This window comes from Elaeis guineensis, chromosome 9, assembly GCF_000442705.2.
Source record: "Elaeis guineensis isolate ETL-2024a chromosome 9, EG11, whole genome shotgun sequence".
NCBI lineage: Eukaryota > Viridiplantae > Streptophyta > Magnoliopsida > Arecales > Arecaceae > Elaeis > Elaeis guineensis.
Window position 1 is genome coordinate 29,273,051 of NC_026001.2, and position 7,824 is coordinate 29,280,874.

General features: G+C 43.1%; 1 non-coding gene across 1 annotated transcript; it reads right to left on the reverse strand.

Moving 5' to 3' along the window:
- Positions 1-7,298: 7,298 nt before the first annotated feature.
- On the reverse strand, positions 7,299-7,405 carry LOC114914527 (small nucleolar RNA R71). The gene has a single exon (XR_003801872.1). It is a non-coding gene; the product is annotated as a small nucleolar RNA R71 (small nucleolar RNA).
- Between the last annotated feature and the right edge of the window lie 419 nt (positions 7,406-7,824).

Consider the following 7,824-nt stretch of genomic DNA (forward strand, 5'->3'; position numbering starts at 1 on the left):
GTCCACTAACTATCTTCGCGACGAGGCTGCGCGAATCAACATTCAACCCTTGTTACAACTTTCTAGTTTACTTTCTTTATTCTAGTTTTGTTTGTTTTCTTTATTAGTTTTGCTTAATATTTTGTACTTAAATTTAGATTTTAATTAATATAAAAATAATTTTATTCTCTTTAATTTATTGATTTTTATTTTTATTACAAGTAGAAGCTAGGATCTAGTTAGTAGATCCTAGTATCCAGTTACTTTCTTTTTTATTTTTTAATTTTTACTGTATTTTTTTAAATTTTGTAATAAAATTTAAATTTTAATTAAGATTTAAATCTCTAAAATTTAATTTTATTATAAGTAGATGCTAAGATCTAAATAGTAGATTTTAGTACCGAGTTTATCTTTCTACACTGTTTAATTTCTATCTTCTATTTATAATTTTGACTCCGTTCAATCTTTCTTTTCTTCTTTCAAAAATCAAAGATTTTAAAACCTCTACCCATTATCTTCTTCATAGATTCAGTCCGACTCACTACTATTTATAAAAATTTTTTAGGAGTTGAAATTAAACTGATTGCACTATGTCCCATTGACAACATCGCGCATATCAAGTTTTTAGCACCGTTGCCGAAGAACGTACTAATTTTAACATTTAATTTCTTTAATTTTCTTATGAATATAGCTTACTAATTTTTTTAATTTTTTATCTTTTTTATAAAAAAATAAAAAAAAAAAAAAAAAGAAGGATGAAAAGCTTCAAGTTGGAGAGATCAATCTTAACCCTAAACTGCTTTTTTCTTTTTAGTATTAGTTGCTTTATTTTCAAATTAACTTAAAAATCACCAACTTAAACCTAATTAAAATTTCATGACAAGAGTTGAAACTTAATTGTTTAGAAGCATTCATCATCTTAGATTTACTTTTGATGATCGCTGGAGACAAGGTAAACTTTCAAGTTTGATTAGTTTCATGCATTTAGTTCAGTCATATAGAACCCCTTAATTGAACTTGATTGTGCATCTTCATTCTAAATCGACTTAAAGGCAATATCCAATAACAAGATAAGGTGAAGATTTCATCACCCTTCCTTAGCCCAAAAATAATCAACTAGCATCCTGCATTTGTTGTGATCCAGGTGGTGTGCCCAAGGCCCAGGGGACCAAGGCTAAGGCCAAGGTCCATCATTCATGAGGGCTTCATGGAGGCTCTAGGGCTAGTTGGGCCCTAGGTTGAAAGGCTGTGGGCCTTTCGGGTTCTTAAGGTCTAGGTTATTTGGGCCTCAAGGGACCAACTCTTTATGGGCCAGGTCTAGACCCAGGATAGATGAGATTAGGTCGAGTCATGGGTGTACATGGGCTTGGATTAACCTAATCTCCCATAGAGTTGGTCAAAGGAGTTTTGGGTTTGGGTCACTTGACCCTGTGTTTATATATACATGCACTGTATAGGTTTGATTAAGCCAAGAAATATGAAAACCCTTTCTCCCAAGTCTCTCTCTCTCTTCTCCCTCTCTCTTCAGCTATTCTACATGCCCCAGGAGCAAGAAACCCTAGGGTTTCTTGCCGTCAGGTCCATAGAAGGCAAGAAAAGCAGGGGAGGCGCTAGGGTTTTGAGCCCCTCCCCCTTTGTGCCGCCAACCATATTGCCTTTTCCTCTCTTACAGCCATCCAAACATCAGGTTCAGGACTTGAAATCTCTTTCTACGAGGTTGGTATAAGTTTCTCTCAGATCTGAAGTTGATCTGAGGTCGTTTGAGGCACGGGTGAGATCTCCATCAACAGATCTACAGGAAAGGCTGCAGCAGGACAGATCTGCAAGGTCTGGTTCTATCTACCTTCTTTCCTATCTAGAACACCCAATTCAAGATCTACAAATTAGAAGACCTCGGTTCAGGCCTGATCTAGTTGGATACCAGATCTTGGATTTTTTAGAGGTGATCTTAGAGGCATTCTTCATCTGGAACGAAAGGCTGACGAAGAAGATAACAACCAGACTGATTTCGTCAAGGGCCTTCGATCGAGTCCAGAAGTCTCCAGATTTATTCGTTGCTAGTTCTGCTGCACCCAAGGTCCATGGGAGGATCCAGGATCGTGCTCCAATAGTTGGTATCAAAGCCACGGTGGTGAGGAAGTGGTTCCAAGCACGAGAAGTTAAAGATTCCAAGTGCTGAAAATTTTTAGCAAGGTACCATCAAGGTATATTCTATACTTCTTGATTTTATATTACTTGTTTGGCTTGGATCCAGTCATGGGCAGTAATATGAAGGTCGATTTTGAGAAGTTTGATGGCAAGAGAAATTTTTTCATGTGAAAATCCGGGTGGAGGATCTTCTGGTGCAAGCATATCTGGATCAGGCTTTGGATGAGAAGCCTGAGGGAATGACAGATAGACAGTGAGCATCGTTGGAGAAGAAAGCATGCTCGATGATCAGAGGATGTTTGGCAGATGCGGTGTTGTATTCAGTACTAGAAGAAAAGACCCCGAAGGGCCTTTGGTCGAAGTTGCACACCATATATATGGGGAAGAATATGTGCAACAAGCTAATGCTGAAGAAGAGGTTGTACGGATGCAGGAGAGATCTGATGTGATTGGCCACATTCAGAGGTTCGACCAGTTGTGCATGGAGTTGATGAATATCGGGGTGAAGCTGGATGAGGAGGATAAGTCTCTATTGCTTTTGTGTTCGCTGTCAGGATCATATGACTCTTTGGTGACTACACTGCTCTACGACAACGAGACTCTAGAATATGAGGACATGGTCTCAGTGCTGAGGTCTAATGAGCAAAGAGAAAAGTTGATCAGAGATCGGGCTCCCCAGGAGGGTTTGGTAGTAGGGGAGAGGACAGGTAGAGGCAGAGGCAGAAGCAAGTCCAAGGGACGGTCCAAGTCCTGGAAGGGAAAGAAAGAGATGAAATGCTTCAAGTGCAACGAGTTCGGGCACTTCAAGCGAGAATGTCCACTATGGAAGAGCAAGAAGGGAGAAAGAAGTGGCTCAGAATCAGTGAGTGCAGTTGCTGGGCAGCAGGTGGAGGATGATTACTTGTGGTATCAGATGGTCACAGGCATTACATAGAGGAGTGGACATTAGACTCTGCGTGCTCACATCACTACACACCACACAGGTCTTGGTTTGCAACATACACCAAGACAGATGAGGGATCAATGACTCTAGGCGACAATCATCCTTGCAAGGTGGCTGGGATAGGGACAGTCAGGGTGAGAATGTTTGATGGGATTGTGAGGACATTGACAAATGTAAAGCACGTTCCGGAGCTGAAAAAGAATCTGGTGTCACTAGGCTACTTGGAGCGCAGTGGATACAGCTTCAGCAGTAGGGCTAGAAGCGGAGTATTAAACATCTCCAATGGAGCTATGGTGTGATGAGAGGCAGGAGGTTGGACAATAATCTCTATTGCATGGAGGGATCTGTGGTGACCAGAGAGTCTGATGCAGCAGTTGCAGCACAGGACCAGCAGGGGGCTTACAGGATGTGGCACTACCGCCTAGGCCACATGGGTGACAAGGGGCTGAGGGAGTTGAGCAGGAGAGGACTCATCTCTGATCTAGAGGATGGTGCTACAGGGGGATCTGTGAGCCTTGCCAGATGGGAAAGCAAAGGAGAGTTCAGTTCAACATCAGTACAACCCGCAGTGCAGTCCCTCTGGAGTTAGTACACACGGATGTGTGAGGACCAGCCCCAGTTTCAGCTAGGAATGGGGCCAGATACTTCATGACCCTGATTGATGATTTCTCAAGAAAATTCTAGATTTACTTCATGAGAAAGAAGTCTGAGGTCTTCACCAAGTTCAAAATCTGGAGAGCTGAGGTGGAGAAGGAGCAGGAGAGGAGCGTGAAGTGTCTGAGATCAGACAATGGTGGGGAGTACACCAGTAGAGAGTTCCAGGACTACTATGAGGAGTGTGGGATCAGGAGATACTTCTCAGTTAAGGAGACTCCACAGCAGAATGGGGTGGCCGAGAGGATGAACAGAACACTTCTGAAAAAGGCACGATGCATGAGGCTATAGGCAGGGCTTCCAAAGGCGTTCTGGGTTGACACAGTTGACGCAGCGGGTTACTTGGTCAATCGATCACCTCACACCAGGTTGGATGGCAGGCTTCCAGAGGAGGTGTGGTCTGGGAGGACAGTTGGGCTGGGCCATCTACGGGTATTTGGGTGCACGGCCTATGTGCACATTGGAGCTGGTGAGCGGAGCAAGCTAGACGCCAGATCACGCAAGACGGTGTTTCTAGGCTATTCGCGAGGAGTTAAGGGATACAGGCTGTGGGATCCCTTGGAAAAGAAGGTCATCATTAGTCCAGATGTGACTTTTGATAAGGAGTCAATCTTATGGAGGCGAGCAGGCATGGAGGAGCAGCAGGAGCAGAAGGAGGTCCAGCAGGGCACTGCTGGACAGCTTACATCTTTGATTTTGCCTCTTGCAGGTACTACTGGAGGACATGACATTCAGGAGGAGCACCTACCTAAGGTGTCTCCATAGGTGGAGAGGACTCAGACAGATGATCGAGATGAAGAGGTCCAGCAGGAGCGAGCTGGATCGAGGACTGATATCGATGTTGCCCTACACAAGCCTAAGAGGACCATCAGGCAACCGGACCGATATGACTTCGAGGAGACACTGTCATATGCCCTGGTGACAGCAAATGGAGACCTATATACGTATCAGGAGGCTATTGAGAGCCAGGACAGAGAACGGTGGGTCCAGACGATGTCCGAGAAGATGCAGTCTCTCCACCAGAACCAGACGTGGCGATTGGTGTAGTTGCCATAGGAGAAGAGGCCCATTGGCTGCAAATGGGTCTACAGTGCAAGGAAGGGCCTTCAGAGCAGGGAGGTATCAGATTCAAGGTGAGATTAGTGGCCAAGGGATATTTCCAGAAGGAAGGCATCGACTTCAGCGAGGTCTTCTCTTCCGTCGTCAGATATACTTCCATCAGAGTGTTGCTAAGCATTGTAGCAGCTCAGGATTTAGAGTTGGAGCAGATGGATGTCAAGACGGCGTTCCTCCATGGGCATTTGGAGGAGAGGATTTACATGGAGCAGCCATCCAGTTTAAGGATCCAAGATCAGAGAGAAAGGTTTGTTTGTTGCAGAAGTCGCTGTACGGGCTGAAGCAGTCACCGAGGCAATGGTACAAGCAGTTCGACTTCTATGTGCGCAGCATTGGACTTTCCAGCTGTGAGTTTGATCCCTGTGTTTATGTTCAGTCTCTTGAGGATGGTTCTAGGGTGTTCCTACTCTTGTATGTGGATGACATGTTTATAGCATGCAAAAGTAGGAAGGTTGTGCAGGATCTGAAGGCATCCTTATCTCGGGAGTTTGAGATGAAGGATTTGGGCCCTGCAAGGAAGATCCTAGGCATGGAGATTTTCAGAGACCGAGCCCGGAGGGTGCTGCATCTATCTCAGTGGGGCTACATACAGAAGGTCTTAGAGAGATTCGGGATGAAGGGACGAAGGCTAAGATCAAGGTCCATCATTCATGAGGGCTTCATGGAGTCTCTAGGGCTAGTTGGGCCCTAGGTTGAAAGGTTGTGGGCCTTTCGGATTCTTGAGGTCTAGGTTATGTGGGCCTCAAGGGACCAACTCTTTATGGGCCAGATCTGGATTCAGGATAGGTGAGATTAGGTCGAGTCATGGGTGTACATGGGCTTGGGTTAACCTAATCTCCCATAGAGTTGGTCAAGGGAGTTTTGGGTTTGGGTCACTTGACCCTGTGTTTATATATACATGCACTGTATAGGTTTGATTAAGCCAAGAAATACGAAAATCCTTTCTCTTAAGTCTCTCTCTCTCTTCTCCCTCTCTCTTCAGTTATTCTCCATACCCCAGGAGCAAGAAACCCTAGGGTTTCTTGCCACCAGGTCCATAGAAGGCAGGAAAAGCACGGGAGCCGTTAGGGTTTTGAGCCCCTCTCCCTTTGTGCCGCCAACCATATTGCCTCTCTCTCTCTCTTACAGCCACCCAAACATTAGGTCCAGGACTTGAAATCTCTTGCTATGAGGTTGGTACAAGTTCTCTCAGATCTGGAGTTGATCTGAGATCGTTTGAGGCACGGGTGAGATCTCCATCAACAGATCTACAGGAAAGGCTGCAGCAGGACAGATCTACAAGATCTGGTTTTATCTATCTTCTTCCCTATCTAGAATATCCTGATTCAAGATCTACAATTTGAAAGACCTCGATCCAGGCCTGATCTAGTTGGGTACCAGATCTTGAATTTTTTAGAGATGATCTTAGAGGTGTTCTTCATCTGGAACGAAAGGCTGACGAAGAAGACAGCAACCAGACTGATTTCGTCAAGGGCCTTCGATCGAGTCCAGAAGTCTCCAGATTTGTTCGTTGCTGGTTCCGCTACACCCAAGGTCCGTGGGAGGAGCCAGAATCATGCTCCAACAGCATTAATCCAAGCCTAATTAAAATTCAATAGACGTTAATCCCTAGGATCAATTGTGTTCAATTCAAGTATTATGGTGAAGTCAAGTGTAAAGTAAGTTTGTACTCAACCCTAAAACTGGTGTCTAAGATAAGAGGTTAAGGTTAAAAATATTAAGCCTAAGTGGACTCATGGTTATTTAATTAGATACGTTGAGAAAGTACGGAGAGCCTCCCACGACCCCATCTCTTATCTGACTAGTTGAAGAAAGTGAGATTAGGCTTAACTCGCATCTAGGCTGATTCACATTACATTGAATTGTTAGGTCTAAGCAACCCTTAGGTGTCTTAGGTTTAATTATTTGCTAACTTGCTTGTGGTCAAAAAAATAATAAAATACTAATAATAATAATAAATCTAAACTACATAATAGGATTGCACTGGTACATACACGGTAGGAGATCTTTTTTTTCTGACTTAGTTGAACCCAATCTTAACATAGAACGGCTGATACACATTAAACTTGATAACCAAATGGCTAAAAATCTGAAAGAACCACCTAGACAAATGAAGGAATATTTTATTCCTTCCATTTATAATCTATCGACTTGTATCCACTTACTTGAAATCCCAGCGAGTCATTATGAGATCAAATCGACCACAATCTAGATGTCCCCATCTTTCTATAGAAATACGAATGAAGATCCTTATAAACATCTGGATGAGTTCTTAAAAATATGCTCTACAGTCAAAATTCAGAATTTCACTGATGATGCACTTAGATTGACTCTATTCTCTTTCTCACTTAAGGACAAAGCCAAGTACTAGCTTGGCATAATCGGGAGACCAATCCGAACTTGGGCTAAAATACAGTACGAGTTTCTTAAGAAATTCTATCCCATAGGTCGAACCAACACTATGAGGCAAGCTATCACTGGATTTGCTCAGTTTTCAGGAGAATAAATTTATGAATCATGGGAAAGATTTAAGGAACTTCTTAAAAAATATCCACACCATGGGCTATCTAAGTGGCAAATAGTCCTAGCATTTTATGAGGATTTAGGTGACCAGTATAGACAGATAGTTGATGCATCTTGTGGAGGTGCATTCATAAGCAAGAATGAGGATGAAGCCTATGCCCTGTTTGAGACTTTGAGTAAGAACTCGATCAATCATACTTCACTATCTTCTTATGAAAGGTTGATTCCTCACCAAAAGTGGATAGGAATCTATGAAATTAAATATGTAGATTCTAGTCCTAAGGTTGACTTAAATCTGATAGCTCAAAAATTAGATAAAGTTGATCTTCTTGTTTAGAAGTTAGATCAAGTCATAGCCCTTGGTCAACAAACTCCTGTGCAATACACACCACCTTCTAATTTTTAAGAAATTTATTCTATATGTGCTAGCCTAGCCCACCATGTGAGTAAATATCCCACGG